This window comes from Podarcis muralis, chromosome 5 (assembly GCF_964188315.1).
Source record: "Podarcis muralis chromosome 5, rPodMur119.hap1.1, whole genome shotgun sequence".
Taxonomy (NCBI): domain Eukaryota; kingdom Metazoa; phylum Chordata; class Lepidosauria; order Squamata; family Lacertidae; genus Podarcis; species Podarcis muralis.
In genome coordinates this window covers 68,938,474-68,958,148 of record NC_135659.1, presented here as the reverse complement: position 1 = coordinate 68,958,148, position 19,675 = coordinate 68,938,474, and the positions used below count along the sequence as shown (strand labels likewise).

The following is a 19,675-nucleotide window of genomic DNA, read 5'->3' as shown; positions in this document are numbered from 1 at the left end:
CATTGCCTTGTGTGGTGTAGTGGTTAAGAGCGGTAGACTCGTAATCTGGTGAAGTGGGTTCGATTCCCTGCTCCTCCACATGCAGCTGCTGGGTGACCTTGGGCTAGTCACACTTCTCTGAAGTCTCTCAGCCCCACTCACCTCACAGAGACTTTGTTGTGGGGGAGGAAGGGAAAGGAGATTGTTAGCGCTTTGAGACTCCTTCGGGTAGTGATAAAGTGGGATATCAGATCCAAACTCCTCTTCTTCTTCTTGTGGAGATTCTTGGTTGACAACAGGATATTGGGCCACATTTACAGTATTTATTTAGCATGTTTAGCAGCAAATGGTCCCAGGGCACAAATGCATATAACATGAAAAGCATACTTAAGAATATTTTGAAGGCTAAACTACATAGAACATTGTGTCATGCATAAAACATCAGTATTTAAAAACTACACTGCATCAGGAAATGAATAAAGCAAATTCTGTCAATCAGCATTAAACTTCACACCTCCCGGAAGTCTGGGAATATGAATAATGCCATAAACAAGGAGCCACCACAGAGAAGGCCCTGCAACACACTCATGTCCTGTGGATCCCATTTGGCGAAGGGACCACAAGTAGGGCCTCCTCTGCTGATCTTAATGCACGGGACCGATGTCCACTTGTGCTAATAATACAACAGGCCTCTGCTAAATTAATGAACATTCCTCTCTTTATTTTACTGCAAAACCAAAGTCCTTTTACACTGGAAGAAAATGAATTGAAACAGGAACTGGAAAAGTATGCATTTACAATTGAAGCCAATGTCAGTCATGCTCAGAGGAGACCCTTTGAAATCAACAGGCTTCAGTAACAATTGTATTTCAATGGATCTGCTTTGAATATTACTTAGCTGGGTATCACCCAATGAGTTTATTCTTAGAGCAGAATCATAAAATCTTAGAGCTGGAAGGGACCTAGTCCAATCCTCTGCAATGCAGGAATCTCAGCTAAAGTATCCATGACAGATGGCCATCCAACCTCTGCTTAAAAACTTCCAAGGAAGGAGAGTCCACCACTTCTCGTGGGAGTCTGTTCTAGAATGCCAGGGCCAGCATCAGAACATAGCATCCTTAGGCACCTGCAGATGTTCCAGCACCCCAGCAGGCCCCACCCATGAATTCTGTCCAATATATCTCTAGGCCAGCGCTAGCCACCATTTTAATTTCCTACTAAATCCCTGCCTCTGGTAGCAGGTGAGCCCACTGGAGGCCCTCAAAGTGCCCTGCAGACTGCTCAAACAGGAGTTGACACTGGTTTAACAAAAACACTTTAAATTCATCCTTCTAGTTAACACAACACAACATTGCCTTGTAGACAAGCTTTAAAAGAAAGCCCAAAAGTCATTTAGCAATCAGTGATGGGGGGGAAATGGATGGGAATTGTTTTGCTTTAGCAGAAAGAGACTTAAAAATGGGGAAAAGTACCACCCCTAACTGCTGCTTCTCAAGTGCTGTCCCTGAGAGGCTGTTAGGGCATCAGTGCAGCCCTTCCATAATCAGAGCAAGAAATGAAGTGTCTTCACAAGCAATTTAATCCATCTGCTCAGTGGGGAAAGTAAAAGGCGGTTCCAGTGTTTTCTAATTAAGAAGTTAACCACCTCCACAGCTGAATAGGCCCAGGCTGGCGCTACCCTGCAGGTCCTCATCCTGCAAGCAATCAGCTGTGTGATGAGTCTGGAAAATCCTGTCACATAGCTTGCTGGATGCCTTGCACTCCCCTTGATGTTTCGCTACCCTTCCTCTTTGTACTGTGTTGACATTCATCATTCGCCTTCCTTGGAAAAATCAATTACCATGCAGGAGCAGGTGGCTTCCAATGTGTGCTGTGATGTGTATCACATAGCAGAGCTCAGATGGGGTTAGGAGTTGGGAGTTAGTGTGCTGTTGTGGCCGAGGGTGTGATCTGTACTCTAGGAAGACCTTGGTCCAAATTGCATCTTGGCCATTCAACCCGTTTTCAGCAACTTGCTCATGAAATATGGGGATAATGTTAGCCTACCTTATAGGACTGTTGTAAGGGATATTGAAATACTGTAGTGTAAAGGATGCTAAACCACCATCACGTATCAGGGATCCTGTAATTGCATCCTGCACTGTAGATTCTGCACAGTGCAGGCGTTTGGAATTATTGATCTCCAAGCTCCCTTCCTATTCTCTTATTCTACAGGTAAGCCCCCATGTTTGAATCAGTGAGAGTTTATGTCTCCCACAGCACCAAGAAAGTATGGGAATATAAAAAGGAAAGGAGAAATGTCATGCCATGTGTGCAATAAATCTGTATGTTTTTAAAGGTGCCATGGGATACCTTTGTTTTATGTCTTAGCCACTCTTGGTGCAGCCCAGATGTAGACCACCCCCCGTCAATGTTCAATACAGTGGGGTGCATCTTAGACAGACAATCCCAAAGGACAGAGCCAATTGTAAGTGCTCAAAGAATGGGATACAAAGTTGCTGCTGTGTTTGTACCTGCAATACTGTACTGCCTAATTTAAAACTTTGTAGCAGTTATTCCTAGTGTGCTGGGAAAGCAAATATGGTGAGTTGTATTTCATTTCTATTTAAATTCTAGTAATTATGTATATATCTGCATATATACATATAAATCAGCACATGCAAATTGCATGCTCTCTTTTGTCCTCTTTTTCTGGTGATGCAAATCCTCCTTTTTGGCAGCGCATGGGCTTCTTACTTGTGATCAGTATAGACCTCTATCAGACTCAATGAACGTATGAAGCTGTCTGAGTCAGGGCATTGGTCCATCTAGGAAAGTGTTGTTTACTCAAAATGCATTTGCTCTCCAGGACCTTAGGCAGAGGTTTTTCTCAGATCTGGAGATGCCTGAAACTGCATTTATGATATTCTGTATGCAAACCATATTTTCCTGAGCAATTTATCGCCCCTCCCCAGGAAGACATTAATCTTGCTTAGCCTATAGGTCCTAACATCTGCACAATGGCACAGGCTGAGCAAAATACACCATGTTTGGAAGTTGCAGAAAGACTGCAGCTAAGAATTCTAGGCACTGAAAATCTCCCACATTAACCCAGATCTCTGCAATTGCAGTGAAACAGCTGAAGCAAATTATATTTGCATTGGTGTCTGCTAGCAATCCAGTATGCTTCTGTATGGAAAACCCTTCACTTGTCTTTAGACCATGTTGTTATCACTTTTTATCTTTGCCAACACTCCATCCTAGTACAAATCTTTGCACATTTCTGCATGCAAAAATGGTTATTTATTCTAGAAATAAATGGAGATTAATTTTTTTTAAAAGAATGATGGAATTGCACATTGCCATCCATGTGTATAACTCAATCAACTTGATGTAGTATGTGGAAAAATACAGATCTGAAAATTCCTTTTGTATGTACATTATGATGTGGTATTGGAGGTCTATATTTTTCTATGTCTCTTTTAGTGCACAGGGTTACTAAAGGTAGGCATAGAATTAAAGTTATACACACTGTGGGAAATTGCAGTCATACATAACTATGCCTGAGAGCTAGTTAGTGTATGGAGGGGTTGGGACCACAGAGTTCTGTTCCTAGACTTAACTAGGTCACACTCCCTTTCCTCCATGAACGTCTTTCTTTTCCTTTCTCTCTGCACCACTTTATCTCTGCTTAAGTTTGCTCTCAAACTTAGAACACATGTTTGGAACTATATTCTGTATTTTCTTCTGTTTGACTGTGTTCTCCTTGCAGATGCATGGAACAACACATGTATCAGACTTTTGAATCTGCAAGTAAAGCATTTTAAACTTAGAAGTGTGTGGTCTGTTCCTTGCAAAAGGAGTAGAAAGAGGGGGATCCTTGTAAATGGGATAAGATAAGTCTAGTAACATATATTCCTAACACTATGCTGCTGCTTAACTTTTGTGAGTTTAAACTCTACTCCTGTTGGAAAGTCTGTTCATGTTTTGAATCCAGACAGCCAGCTGATTCTTTGTTATCCATCCCATACACGCAGCCCACTGGGATTCATATATTTGCCTTCCCCGCACACAACTGCACATGTAATCTCATATTTGGTTTTCATGCTTTGCAACTGAAATACCATTCTTTTCTTTGGCGTTTTTGGCTGTGCACTAAGGCAAGTGAGAACTTTCCCCCATTTTGCAAGAAGTACAAAGAAATTAACCTCAGAAGACTTATGAACTACAGGACTCCACTCCTGTAATTTGTTTCTTGTTAAATTTGTGGTGTAGGCTGAGGCAAAAACTAATGCCAGGCTTAATAAGGGAATCTTGTGTCTCTGAGATGAGAAAGACCTTGGCTAGAATCAATTAGCTAGTTATGATCAAATCAATGGCAGTTTGGAATGGCTTCTCCTGCTGCTGCTGTACATCTCGAGCCAGGCAGCTTTATAGCCTGACCAACTTCCTTATAGCATTAGCTACATTTCTTCCCCTTATTGCATTATCAATTACTTTCAGAAATCAATTGAAATCAATTTTTCTGGATGTGGAGGAGGATTGGAACAGACTGTCCCATTTTCAGAAGGCACTTGTGTGACACCCAGACATAGAACCTCTAAATATTCCTGCCTAATTGCTTGCAATTTCAAGCACCTTATCCTAAATGGGAATTATTGTTCAGAGCAGAAATGTTGACCTTCTCGGTTCAGTGGCAGAGTACTTGCTTTGCATGCAGAACGGCCCAGGTCCAATCCCCTACATCTCCAGGTAGGGCTGTGAATGTCCACCTGAAATCCTGAAGAACTGCTGCCAGACTATGCTAAACTAGACAGAGCAATGGTCTGACTCAGAATAAATCAGTTTCCAATGTTCTAACTGCAGTGAACAAGAGAACCCAGGGGACAATCCTTTGCATATACTCAGAAGTGCTTGTTACGTTTGATGGGGCATACGATCACAGCCATGTAGACCAAGCCTAGGAAAGTTTTTATGGAAACATGGACACCTGAATTCAATAGGACCTATTCTCAAATGGTGGGGACGCGGGTGGCGCTGTGGGTAAAAGCCTCAGCGCCTAGGGCTTGATCGAAAGGTCGGCGGTTCGAATCCCCGCGGCGGGGTGCGCTCCCGTTGCTCGGTCCCAGCGCCTGCCAACCTAGCAGTTCGAAAGCACCCCCGGGTGCAAGTAGATAAATAGGGACCGCTTACTAGCGGGAAGGTAAACGGCGTTTCCGTGTGCGGCTCTGGCTTGCCAGAGCAGCGATGTCACGCTGGCCACGTGACCCGGAAGTGTCTCCGGACAGCGCTGGCCCCCGGCCTCTTGAGTGAGATGGGCGCACAACCCTAGAGTCTGTCAAGACTGGCCCGTACGGGCAGGGGTACCTTTACCTTTACCTTTATTCTCAAATGTGAACAGGACTGCATCCCTAATGTATCCACAGTGCTTAGCAAAAAGGATGGAAGGCATTTCAATTGCTTCACAGCATGTTTTACCACCTTGGGCAGTGGGAGGGCACAGCAGCCATCCAGTTGAAACCAGTGTTGGAAATCAGACCCAAGCTCCTTTTCCTGCATTCACTCAGCAACACAGAACCTCCAGCAGGGGTGATAATGTGGATGTGTTGTGTAGTCCACTTGCTGCCCTCCAGATTTCTTGGCCTCCAACTTCCATCAACCCCAGCTAATGGCTAATGGTCAGGGATGGTGGGAGTTGTAATTTATGACTCCTGAAAGCCACCACATTGGCTACCCAAGTTATAGTAATGCGGAAGCTTAGGTTCAAACAGAAGAGAAAGGTTCAAATTAAAGCTCAGACAACTGACCTAAGAGGATCTGGAGTTTTCATTATTTGTGAATCTCACTCTGCTATCATTTGGTATTGGGCAGACTGTAAATATTTTAATAAATTGTAAAATAGCAAAGTTGCTAAAAATTGTCAGTAACAGGCAAACCCACTGCTAAAGAAAGGCTGTTATTCCCAGGCAAGTAAAATTGTTTCTATTTTAGGATAACTTTTTCTTCCTGATAGTCAACTATCCCAACATAGATGTGCATGCTGTTGATTTTATACACACATCATGACACACTAGTACCCCAACCTATGGTATTATTACTCCACTTACATAGCCTGCATGGTGTACTTTATACAGAAAAGTGAGATGTAAAAACATTCTTTTGTTTTTAAAAAAATCTGCTGGCAGTTTTTAAAGCAAGAAACTGAAGTTATATGAGGCATGTGCCATGGACCCAGTTCTTGTGATGTAACATGTGGATAATGTGCTAAGAAGCAAGTTGACACACAAACATTTCATTTCTCCCCTCTATGCTAAATTAAATCAGTGCTTGACAACATATAGCAGCGTGATTTTGCAAACCAGTTTATACTGAAGCATTTGACATTTTTATTTGTTTAAACTTTTGAAACAAAGTTATAAATTGTTTAAAGTGCAGTTTATAAATTCTTGAATAAAATAGTGTTTATGGCTCAAATCCTATGCACACTTACCTGGAAGTGTGCCAGCTAGAAGTAAGGTTACTTCTGAGTGCACATTGTGCTGTAAATCTTATTGTCCGATCTCTCAGCTGTGCTCCTAGTCCCAAATGTGTAGGGATAGCCCTAATTTAAGTTAACTATATAGAGTTGTATTTTGCACATGCTCATAACGCTGTTGGTGAAATATGCACCAGAATATAAACCAGTTCCTTATAGCAGATCACACATTGCACTGGAGCAGAACTGTGATTGCATCAATATTTTATATCTCACAATAAAAGAAATTGAATTCTCTGGACCATAACCTTTGTCAAGCTAGAGGGAGGAAAGGGGAAATGACTGCTGTTGCGCCCTTGTCTCTCTAACCCTGCGGGTAGGGAATCTCAGGTCTAGGGGGTAAAATGCAGCCTTCAATACTGTCTGTGGGCCGTCAGCCCCCTCTGAGTGCTTTTATTAGCTGGCGTAGTGGTTACAGTGTCGGACTAGGACCTGGGAGAGCAGGGTTCAAATCCCCACTTGGCCACTAAGCTCCCTGAGTGACCTTGGGCCGGTCACAGCCTCCCAGCCTGACCTACCTCACAGGGTTAGTGTGGGCAATAAATGAGGTGGGGGAGAACCATGTCCACGACCTTGAGCTCCTTGGAGGAAAAAAAGGAGGGCTATAAATGCAACAAATAAACAAAACAGTATCGCCCTTGAACTCTGTCCAGCGGACAGAGGACAGGGAGGAGTGTAAACTACCCTACAGTACCAAAGTCATGTAGGGATGCAGGTGGTGCTGTCCGTTAAACCACAGAGCTTAGGACTTGCCGATCAGAAGGTTGGCGGTTCGAATCCCCGCAATGGGGTGAGCTCCCGTGGCTCAGTCCCTGCTCCTGCCAACCTAGCAGTTTGAAAGCACGTCAAAGTGCAAGTAGATAAATAGGTACCGCTCCAGCGGGAAGGTAAACAGCATTTCCGTGCGCTGCTCTGGTTCGCCAGAAGCGGCTTAGTCATGCTGGCCACATGACCCGGAAGCTGTACACCGGCTCCCTTGGCCAATAAAGCAAGATGAGCGCTGCAACCCCAGAGTTGGTCGTGACTGGACTAATGGTCAAGTGTCCCTTTACCTTAAATGCAATAAATAAACAAAACAATAGCGTCCTTGAACTCTGTCCGGTGGATAGAGGACAAGGGAGGAGTGTAAATTAGCCCTACAGTACCAAAGTCACGGTCATATTCGCTTCTGTGCCCCCTGCTGCCTCGAGCTTCACCCACCGCAGGGAAAGGCATGTGGCCCTCAGTGAGGGTCCAGGCGCCTGCTTTGCCTGTCCCGACTTGGCCCTCGCCCGGGGAGGGGCTGAGGCAAGGCCTCCCCCCCCCCGCCCCCCTCGCCCGGGCCAGGAGTCCGCCTTCCGGATTTCCCTCCGGGATCACCCCGCGAGGAGGGAGGGAGGGCCGGGCCCATCCGCGCTGTATGCAGCCGGATGTGAGAAGCCTGACAATTGAGGCGGAGGGAGCGGGGCGCGCGGTGTGTGTTTGTACTACTGCAGAGCGAAGGAGGGAGGGAGCGAGGGAGGCCCCGCCGCCGCCGCATCCGCCGCCTGGATGGGAGCTTCGCGAGGAGCCCAAGTTCTGCGGCGTCCAGCCTGGCGCTGAGAGGACTCCCGCCCGCCCACCGACCCACCCGGTAAGGCTGCGGCTCCTCGTGGCTTGTGGAGACCCCGCGCGAGGGAAGGAAGGAGGGAATCCCCCAGCAGTGCGGCTCCTCCTCGCCAGCAAAAGTGCAGCAGACCTCGAGCGCGCCACACAAACACAAACACACGCACTCGCTCTCTCCGTCCGCCTTCTGCTAAGTGCCTTGGAAAACTCGGAGGCGAGGCGGTGGACTAGGCGGCGTGGCCGGGGAATCCGGCGGGAAGGCGGGGGCCGGCCTTGGCGTGGCGTCCCCGGGAGTGCGGCAGGCTCTGCGGCGAAAGTTTGCAGGAGGCGGCAGAGGGCGGGCGGCCCGCGCTGCAGAAGGCGGCGGCGGCGCCTTCGCTCGCCTTTTGGCGCCTCCCTGCTAGGCTTCAGAGAGGGGCTCTTGCCGGAGAGGGTTTGGGGCTCAGCCCCAAATAGTGCCGCTGAGTGTACGCAGAGTGTTTTCCGGCCCCCGCCCCACGTACCCGCGCCTCAGCCCTCCTCTTTTAGAAACGAAGCCGAGGCTGTAAACCCTGCAGCAGAAAAAAATCAATGTGGGGCGGTCTTCAGTGGGTCATTTGCAAAAGAAGAGATGTGTGCCTCGTCTCGAGCTGTCCATTAGAAGCCATTGACACTGGGCGGGGGGGGAGATGGCACTCTGCACAGGCTCAGATGCATTTCTCAGGTTGGCCGGTGTAGTCCTGGCTCAGACTCCTGAGGCTGCAAAGCCTGACTAGCCCGCTGCGGATTTATAAACCGGGGAGGGGGGGTGCATAAGAGGAAGCGTCGCTGCTCGTGAAGTGCTAAACTAAAGCTGGATGGTGCCCTTCAGATTCGCAGTACTGTACAATCCTATGCATGCTTACTTAGAAGCAAATTACATTCAGTTCATTAGAACTTGCTCTCAGGTAAGGGTGTGTATGTAGAATTTGTGTGATGGGATATCCATTAAAAAAAAGAAGAAGAATCTCAAGATCTTGAACTTCCTTTCAGTAAGGAGACTTTTGCTGTATTGGACCATATGGAGTTATGTTTATTTTGCGGGGAACAGATAGCAAGAGGAAAACCCCTCACATTTTTAATTGCTGTGCTAGTGTTAGCCTTCATCCAGTAAAAGTAGCACAGTAGGGGATGGGGGAATGGCTTTGCTGCAAAGGGGAGGTGGTAGTAGCTATGCTGAAACAGATCAAGTGTGTGTGTGTGTGTGTGTGTGTGTGTGTGTGTATTTACACACAATTGTTCACTCCAGTATTGGGGAGGGAGACTGTACAACCCAGAACTAATTTCAAATGATGGGAGTGGGGTGAAGGCTTGCAAAAAAAAGAGAAAGATATACAGTGTGCAATAAATGGATAGCTCAGTTGGTTAGAGCATAGTGCTGATAATGCCAAGGTTGCAGGTTCAATCCCTGTAAGGGACAGCTGCATATTCCTGCATTGCAGGGGGTTTGACTAGATGATCCTCAGGGTCCCGTCCAGCTCTGATTCTCTGTTACCTTGGTTGATTTTATCGTCTCCCTTTTAAAAGGCTCCACAAACAGTGTTTAAGGAATGGCACACTAAGAAGTATTCAGTCTGGTGAGGACCAAAAGGTTGTTTAAAAAGCAACCTTTTTTTGGGTAAAAGTTCACAAAACATCATTTGCATCGGGTAGGGAAGGCATTACATGCCACCAGTGATGTCACAGGTAATAGCCAATAAGTGCTCATAAATAGTTATGTGAGCATGCTCCACGCAACAACAGATGTGTGGTGTTAGGTGGGGATTTCATTGTCAGACCTATAAAATAACTATTGAGTGCTGGGAGGATGACATTTCCTCAAAACAGGTAAAGTAGCTGGGAAAGATAACATTTGGATAACATATGTATTTGTATGCATGGTGAGAAGATGGATTCAGGTGTATTAAGACATCTGTCCAAAGATGCTTCTCTGTGGGACCGTAGGCTTTCTCTTGCTGCCCTTCCTTATCAGACACTCTTTGCACAGGGTGATGGTTTGGTCTACACCTACATTGACCTGAATATTTCACAGCAGAGGTCACTGTGACAGCAGGGTCCCAACTAGCTGAATCTACACCATCCCTTTTACTTCTAGATCACTGGTCCTCAGCTGGTGGATCCTAACTCACAACTGGGTTGCAGTATTTTAAAAGCTGGGTAATGCCAGCTCTCATAAATCCTGAGTGTTGATCATGCTTCCCGGGGCTGATGGGAACTGTAGTTCACAATATCTGGAGGGCATCACATTGATTCTCTCCAATTTACATTCTGTTCAAGCATCCTTTATTGCATATGGTGATTACCGAAGGGATATATATTCTCCCCAAGTGCTCCATCTGGGACAATGGTGAGTTAGAACTGAAACTGCTAACTCTCAAACTTTGTGTGTTCTCTTCTGTTACTAAAAAGCCCTTGGGGATAAAGTGCCCTAAAGGAATATGTGCTAGTGAGAACATGCCCCAAGTTAGAATTACCGTAGTTTATGCCTCCCTGGTGAGCATACTTTGCTTAGAAATACAATATATTCCACCATTGTGCTCTGCATCGCTAGAATCTCTGCCAATAGCTTCTTCGCTCCAAGGGTCTCAAGATGCTGTGTAAATGTTAACCAGTTGAGCCTTGCAAGCAATTAATTCCCCATGGTCAAGAGAAAATACTGATAAATAGTACAAAGTTCAGTGGCGTTTTGGAATCCATGGGTTTTATAGCTCACCTGCAATTTTGCATTGGATGTAGCAATCATTTCTGGTTTAAATCTTGTTGAAATGAATGTGTTTGAAATGAAGTCTGCAAATGTTAGTCTGCAAGCTTTGCTAAGCTTTGCTAAGTGACTGGTGTGAAGATTACATATTGCTTGATAGATTTACTCTGCAAATAAAAAGAAAAGTAATCCAATCCATGTGGCATATAAATTCTTAATAACAATAGTAATAATATTTAGGATTAGGTTAACACCCCTCTCTCCAGGCAGGGCTTTGTGGACCAGCAGAACCACCACTGCATGCAGAACCTGGGCTCATATGGATAGAGAGGCTACAATCCTATGAACGTCAATCTTGGGCGTAAGCCTCATTGAATATCAGTGGTAATTATGTTTGGGTAAACATGCATAAGATGGTGTTGCACGAAATAAATATATTTCAGTACTCTTGTTGCCTGGTTTGGCTAGCTTCACAAATGTCTTTCTGACTTCCTAAAGTGCCATTTACCATCTAACAGCAGAAAAACCTGGGCTGCCTTTTCAGATTAGAAGTCTTAGCAAGTGGGGCTGGAGACCTGTGGTTGAGATTTGCTGCAAAATCTCATGCTTGTTTTTGGAGCCTCTAAAGTTCATAAGAAGGTATGAACTGGCATTCAAAGGCATACTTCAACAGTGTAGGTAACACACAGCCATCGTGGCTAGTAGCTTCTGATAGCCTTAACCTTCAATGAATTTTTCTGGTTCCTTTTAAAAACCATCAAGGTTTTAAAGCCATCCATGTTCTCTTGATTCATGTACCCATTTGTAACCCTCCTCTGATTTCTCTGGGTCTCTGCAGGTTCATCCTAGTGCAATTCCTTACCTAACGTGTAGAGTTAAGGCACTGTGAGCCCCGACAGCTTTGGAGAGTTTCTTGCCCCAAAAGGCAAATTGTTAAATTAAAACCAAAAATTTCCTTGGCTTTACGTATTATTTTCTCAGTGGCATTATGCAATTCACTTATGCAAATGAATATGATATTTTAGTTCCAGGAGGCTGAGAGCTGCCTTCATTGGGAGGTGCTCTGATATTCTGGGGTTAGCAATCACTAGCAATTAAACCTTGCTGAAGGTCACGAATACTGGACACAGCTTCTTTTTATATTAAATATGTAAATGCTGTGTAGGGTCTCAGGAAACCTCTGTCAGTGCCAGCTGTGCAGCTAGCCAAAGCACCCTTGGCCTGTGCACTCATTCATGAAGGTGAGATAAATCTGAACTAAGTTTTATTCTGTAACAGGAACAGGAGCAGGGCCATGGCTCAGTGGTAGAGCATTATTATATTTTGCAAGCAAAAGCTTCCAAGTTCAATCCCCACCACCTCCCGTTAAAAGATGGGAATGTCCTCTGCCTGAAACCCTATAGAACTGCTGTCAGTCAGTGCAGACAGTAATGAGCTTGATGGAGTAACTGCCTGACTCCGTATAAGGCAGCTTCCTATGTTCCTAGGATCTCAGAACCCTTGTTTGTTCAGGGTTCTGTCTAGTCTACTCTTCAGCCTTTTCAAAACCAGAAGAATAAAGTGTTGTTGTCCATCTGGGAAAACTTTCAGTTTCCTTAGGAAGACAAGGAGCAAATGAGACTCTAGAATGAAGCTACTAGAAAATCAGCATTTCTTACTCATGCTGGGGAACAGGCTTCAAACTTCCTCATGCATTGAAAAAGTGCATGAGGAGTTGCACTGAGTAGCCCCACCCATTGCTACCGATGTGCACATGGGCAACATCACCTGTGTGTTTGGTGGCTGTGTGGAGGGGCCCTCCACATAGATTTTTATGGGTAGAGCTCATAAATACAAGCAAGTTCCTGGACTATTCAGGAAATGCCTTATTGTGATGGAACTTAATGCATGGACATCTGCACAACCTCTGAATGTGCCCCTAGCAGGAGGGAGGAGGGCCTTTGCAGTACACTCCCTTGGACTCTCATATGTTATTTCAGTGCATGAGAGGGTGTGAGTGAACTTAAGTGGAAATGTTATTACAAGCAGATTGCATCTTATGTGGAAGTTACATCCCTGGCTATTGCGTGTATAAGCAAAAGCGCATAAAACCAGAACACCACCCAGAAAACCATTTAAAAACCCTTAGCAAATCCCTCCAACCTTCTCTATAGCTCTTCTTCAAATCTCTCCAGTAGCCTCTAATCTCTTGGCAACCTCCTTCACCCTCCACATTCCACTGAGACTCCAGCCACATGCAAATGCTCTCCCAATGGCTGATGAGATTGCCAGCTGTTTTTACAGCTTTCCCATTCTCTTCCCCCCTGCATGCATTGATTGATTGATTGGCAATCCATGTAAAGCAGCAAACGCCTGGAATCAGTGTAAGATCTACCAGTATTGTGCTAGGATGCATTTGCTAGCATCAGACACTAGGGGCTTCAGTAGCACCAAGCTGAATGGACAGCTCCTCTGTATACAGACACTGCACAAAGGGACCTCGGAAGTGCACTTGAAAGACAGTGGACATCAAAGTGCTTCAAGTCAGAAGCCTCCACTTCAAGGGCAGCTATTAGCACAGAAATGATTTGGTAGCTGTATAAAAACAGTTCTCAGGGCGCTTGTATTCAACATTCTAAAACAGTGTAAAACTCATCATTATCATCCTAGCCTACAAAATGCATCAGGGTTTGAGTTTTCAAAATAGTTGAGACATGAAAAAAGCATGGTGTGAGACTAAATCTTATTAAGTAATGTCAACACTATTATGGAATCAGATTTATAGCAAGGCTTATAAAATTTATATTCAGATACGCATTACAGTTTTAAAACCAGGTGCTCATTTTTAAACAGAGTGCTAGCTACTAAAACCTCATCCCTTGTATGGCTCTGCCATACGTATTATAATGAGAACTATAATAGTGAATGCATTAAAGCCGTTTATGTACTAGGGATGCGATCCTAATCTCCTCCGTGCTGATGACTGGCTAGGAGGAAGTGTGGGCCTCATTCCACCAGCCTCCTCTGGCAGAGAGGAGCACCACTGATAGGATGAGCTCACTGTAGCAGAGGCCTGACCTTTAAGGTTGTGAGGATAGGACAGGGAGGAGGAGAGCTATGTATGTCACCTTGAGCTCCTTGGAGAAAAGGTGGGATATAAATACAAAAACAAACAAACAAACAACAGAGGCTTTCCCTTGTGTGCATGGAGCACAGCTCACTTGATGAATGCCTGCTTTGTGGAATCTAAATCATCAACTTCAAATCGCTTGTTTGTTTTCTAGATTTCTTATCTGCCCTTTACCGCAAGGTCCCAGGTTGCATTACAACCACATAATATGCAATTATAAGGACAGCTAAAACCATTACAATTCTAAAATTAGTAAAAGCATTCCAAATGGATCCATTCCCAGCATAGCTCTGTGGTAGAGCACATCTTTTGCATCCAGAAGAACTCATGTTCAGTCCCTGGCACATCTGCATAAAAGAGTTTTGGGTGGCACAGGACCACTGGAGAGCAGCTGCCAGTCGTGGAAGGACCAAATGGTATGACTTGGTCTAAGGCAGCCTTCTCTAACCTGGTGCTCTCCAGATGTTTTGGCCACCAGCAGCTGTGGTAGCTGGAGCAAATGGGAGCTCTAGTCTAATACATCTAGAGGGCACCAAATTGCGGGAGGCTGACTTAAGGCAACTGTACGTGCTTATCTCTAATTGAAGGATCTTATGATGAAAAGCTGACCTTTACCTTATTCCCTGGAGAGCTGCTGCTCCAAGCGCCAATAATCCCAACTGCTGCTGATGACAACAGTTGGTTAACAGCATTGGGCAAAATGTGCCTGTGGTCTGACTAGTCCAGTTATCTGATGATTAAAAATTAGGAAGAACTGCAGATGTTACAGAAGATTGGATTAAAACTGAATGTCCTTTGGGAGTTGGCCCCATTGAACTAAATGGGACTTACTTCAGAGTCAGCATGTATACACTTGCTCTGTGAATCGCTGCATTGTAAGGAAAGGTGCGCATGCATTTGCCACTTCCAGTGCAACAAGCAGGAGTCATTTGTGCACCTGATTTTTGCTCCCATGTTTTGTTGAACATGGAAGACAGGTTTTGCGGTTCTTACACAGGGCATGACAAAGACGGTTGCTAGCCACCATATTTTGTCTTTGTTTGTGTCTCCTTTCAGACTAGATCACTTCTTTAAAGTAATCTAAACTGAATGACTTTCCCCCAGATAAATGATTTGCTGACTTGGGAGGAAAGGACCTTGTCTGGAGAGCTTCAAGGACTAACCATAGATTTATGATTTGGGAACTCTATCGTAGATGTACAGTAATGCTATCAATATGGCAGAGTCAATGCTTGCTTTGTTTACAATAATTTCAGTATAAAATCAGATCATTCCTTTTGAAAATTCAAGGACAAATTTAATTTCCCTCCTGCATGGGCAGGGTAATACAACTGCCACCGGCCCCAGCCAGCATGGTCAATGATCAGGACTGATGGGAGTTGTAGTCCAACAACATTTGGAGGTTAATGCATTGGCTACTCCTGCCCTGATAAAGGATTTAAGCTGAATTAGAACGGAAAGCTGACTATATTTTTCTCAAGGTGAGTACCATTGAAGTCTGTGCAGCTTGCTCCTAAGTAAATGTACCTGGGGATGCTACTGCTGTTGATGGATCCAGCATGACAGGTAAGGAAGAATATAGTGTACTTTCTTATGCCAGTTAGAAATGAAGTGTGCCCTTTAAACCCCACCACAACACTATACAGTGGTACCTCAGGTTACAGAAACTTCAGGTTACAGACTACGCTAACCCAGAAATAGTACCTCAGGTTAAGAACTTTGCTTCATGATGAGAACAGAAATCGTGCTCCGGCTGTGCGGCGGCAGCAGGAGGCCCCATTAGCTAAAGTGGTGCTTCAGGTTAAGAACAGTTTCAGATTAAGAACGGGCCTCTGGAACGAATTAAATACTTAACCCAAGGTACCACTGTATAGTGGGGCTCACAATGTTGAATATGGTTTATGTTGTGGGTAGTTATTGAGCAGGGGTTGGCAAATTCAGGCTGGGCTTTATAGCCATGCAAGACTTTCTGCTAGTCTTCTATGAAAACCAGTTCTACCATGATAGCAAGACAACAGTAGATGGCTTTACCTCTGTGCAGATGTCTAAAGTCTCACTTAATTAGGCTGAGGTGAGGAGAGAGAGGGGATGTCCCCATTGATCCCACTGCTTTGCCTCTCCCCCACTTGGCTCTGCTACCCTCAATGCATTTGGGGTAGGAGAAATGTGGTGTGTGAGTGCTGTCAATTCTTTTAGAACATATTTCTCCCTGGAAATGGTCCAAGTCTAAGCATATTCCTGTAGTCCCGTAGACTCTTGTGTGAGTTAGGAGAAGCTGAGTCAGGAGGGTATGCAGAACTGGACTATTAATTTGAGGGGATTTGGCAAGGCTTTATATTCCTGCTTATACTACATGCAATTGATTTTATTCTTTTGGCACTTTCAAACATTGTGGCTTATCTTAGACATTTTGGACAGGTGATGAGGCTAACATTCAGATAAATGTGAAAATAGCTAGGATGAATAAACTGTGGATAAGGGGCAGCTCTTCTGCTATTTCAGTGCAAATTACTAGGCAAATTTCTAACAACCCAGTATGAATAAGTGTTTTTAATATGAAAGCATAGTGGAGTCACCACCATTCTTTCATCCTTTCTTGTAAGGATGCAAGCAGCATACTTGTGTAGACCATAGCACTTGATGAAGCATATTGTGGGAGTAGCTTCTTTGTCTCAGGAAAAAAACATACTGTGAATGCCCATAGATGCCAAAAACACATCTTAAAATATAAAGATACAGTTATGTTCTTAGTGCCATGCTTTTCAAGATGATCCATTAATTGATTGATTTTTTTTATTTGAGAGTGCCAAGTCTCTTCATTTCCCCACCAAACTTGTAGCCATGTTAGTTTGTTGCATCAAGAACAACAGAGTGTTGTCCTACGCACAGTAAGATGGTCTAAGGCAAGCAGGTATAAATTATGCTGGCGTAAAGTTACACCAGATCTAAACCCCTTTCAGCAACAAGGCTACTGCTGCTGCTCTGCCTAAGCCTGGCAGAGGGGAAAGCAAGCCTTTAAAATAGAGTTCTGCACTGTGTTGCCAGATCATGTGACCAGGCTGGATGGGCTTAGAATCCAGCCTAAGTCCTCCTTCTCTGGTCCTGCCCCTGGAATGCCATCTTTTGGGGCTTACGCCAGCCTCAGTTCAGGCAGCTTTGGCCCAGTCAGCTGAGCCAGGATGAGCAAGTTACGCACGGTGTATTGGCGTATCTTAGGCTGAGCTGGGGCTGGGTACTGAACACAGGCTGAGCTGGGAATCAGATGGATGAGCTGGGGATCTGCTGCATCCTAAGCTGCAGATATTTCCATAGGATTGCTCTCAACTATAAATATATTTATTATGGCATTAGTGGCAGTCCATAAAAGCTTATGCCATATTAAATATACCTAGTCTTCAAAGTGCCTCAAGACTCTTTGTGGTTCGGTGTAGCTTTTAATAGCAAGCAAAAATCACCCAATCAGTAGGTGCTTAGAAAGTACATAGCACCAGGCTGTATCCCTAGCATGTGTTGACTGGGGAGTTAGAGCCTGCGTGGAGCAACTGCTTCTGTTTTATTGCAAGTAAACTAAAGAGATTGACTTGCTGGAGAGACTGAAAGGTCATTGTCCCACCTGGAATACTGCACTGCAGAGAACAGGCTGAAGTCTCTAAGCAGCTGCGGTTGGTGGTCCTCCCCAAGAGTTCCTTGCTATCTAAATTAAAATGGTTGAATTGTCACTTATTACTGTTACAGAGCAAAAATGTAAATTATCCACGTCCATGAATAACAGCAAGTCCAAGTTGAGGGCGAATGTATGGGAGCCTCTGCAGGATTTTTCTCTGGGATGGGAGGCTGATCAGGATCTGATCTGAGCTGGGCTCTGGGTCCAGGCAAAAAGTTTGTCAGGACAAGTCTAGAAATTTGAACCAAAAACAGAAGCTTGTTGGGAGCACTCATGCTACTGTCACCACCGATAGCACTGCGAGTGTGGTCTTGAAGTTAGCGGTGTTGGTAAGTGGGCTCCCTCTGTACTGTGCCCTGCCCCCCCCCGGCACATGCACACACCCTGGCCCCAGGCAGCAGTAGCATACGCTATGCCACTGCTGAAGGGTGAATTCTGACACTGCACAGAAATGGCATGAAGGAAGCCTAGTTTCATGTTTGTATAGAAAGATACAAACCTGATTTGTCAGGTATGTTATAGTGTTAGCTAACAGCTATGTGTTGTTCTTCTCAATTCAGACAGCAGTTTGCTGTGGGAAGCATGAAGGCAGGTCACGAAATCTTCCTCCTTTGATCAAGAGAAAGTGTTTATCCAGTGGAAATGGTTCTTCCTGGCAAGGATTGCTCAGTCTGCCCAAATAAACAGCCAGTCAAGTTCACAGCCCTTGACACAGCGCAGTGTAAATTCCTGTCTGCTCCTCGGTTAATTTTTCCTAACTTGGGGGAATGTCTGTGGGAAATTAGCTTTTTTTCTGCCTTAATGGCTTTGAAACTGAAAATCTTAATTCACTCCAGGGACCTTGAGAAAGAGAATTGGGACTGGTAAGAAATTATGTCACCTATCCTTCTTTTAAGCTTCTGTTTCATATGGACCAAAACCAATATTTTTCATTTGTAAGAAATTTGTCTTTGGCTTATCTTTGGACTAGAAGGTCACTGACTGACTGCGCATGCTGGGTGCTTGGAGTTAGAATCAGTGTTAGAAACTCAGATATATAAGCTAGGCACCAAATGGCTCCTTAAACCAGGGTTACAGTCACCAAAATGGAATGCCTTGTTGCCATTTTGGGGCCAGATGGCTTGAAAGTAATATTTTTCAATACGACTTTTTGGTTCTGAAATTCACTCTAATTGTGCAGATATAATGTAACATAATTCTACAGGATGTGTTGCTAGCGTGTGAAAACAGTCAAGATCCAAGGATCCCTAGGCATACACCTCTAGATGGTGGAGACATCAGATGCCATCTTGGCACCTGGGCATCTTCACTTGGTCGCAAGTAGCTGATAGCCAGGTGCAAAATGCGCCTGGTGAATTTTGAACGCTGGAAGTATGGAGCTGTAGCTCTTTTCAAACAGCATGTCTTAATACGGCCTTGGCATCTGCTGTGCTTGTTAGTTTTTAAACTGTCATGCATTTATTCCTGTTCTAATGTATCTCTGTGTGTAGCAAGGTTGTACCTACTGAAAAACAGGGGTGTTGTGATGGATAAATGCTCATTGATTGATACTCAGTTCATTTATTTCTGTTGTCTTCTAATAAGGGTCTCAGCCTGGGTAGAAGAATCTTGCCCTAGATCAGTTCTAGACACCTAAGCACCTTCTGTCCAGGAGTTTCCTGTGTTGCCAGTCCAGTGCCTTAGCACATGAGAAGTGGGAAATAAAAGTACCGACAAAAATATTAATTGTGGAGTTAGGGATTTATGTGTTTACGTATATCAGTCCTTCCATTGTGTGGGAAGCATAGACACAATGCCCCACATCTACCATATGCAAAGATTCATATGGTACCATCAGAACATCTCAGACAAGAAAGGAAAGATGAGTCTGATCTTTGAGAATATTCCAGGTTTTCACATCAAATAATGTAACTAAAAATTGAACATGTGCTGGTCACACTTCAAAGGGTTGGTTGCCTAATTATGCAAAGTGCTCATCGATTTCACTGGGTGTCTGTTTACAGACATTTCTAAGAATGAAACGGGTGTTTGCTTTAATGTGGAGTTACAGTCCTGTCATTCAGTTCATTTGGCACCAAAATGGAACATTCCATCCTGGAGTTTTCT

At 44.6% G+C, this 19,675-nt stretch overlaps 1 protein-coding gene across 4 annotated transcripts in view; it reads left to right on the top strand.

Annotated features, from left to right (window-relative positions):
- Positions 1-19,675, top strand: part of SYT2 (synaptotagmin 2) — a 148,655-nt gene that overhangs the window by 70,103 nt on the left and 58,877 nt on the right. Inside the window, exon 1 of one of the 4 annotated variants that reach the window (XM_028734644.2) lies at positions 7,942-8,105. The exons of the other annotated variants lie outside the window; for them this stretch is intronic. The gene's annotated coding sequence lies outside the window, so the exon portion shown is untranslated. Of the gene's footprint in view, positions 1-7,941; positions 8,106-19,675 lie in introns of those variants that run through there. 4 annotated transcript variants of the gene reach the window in all.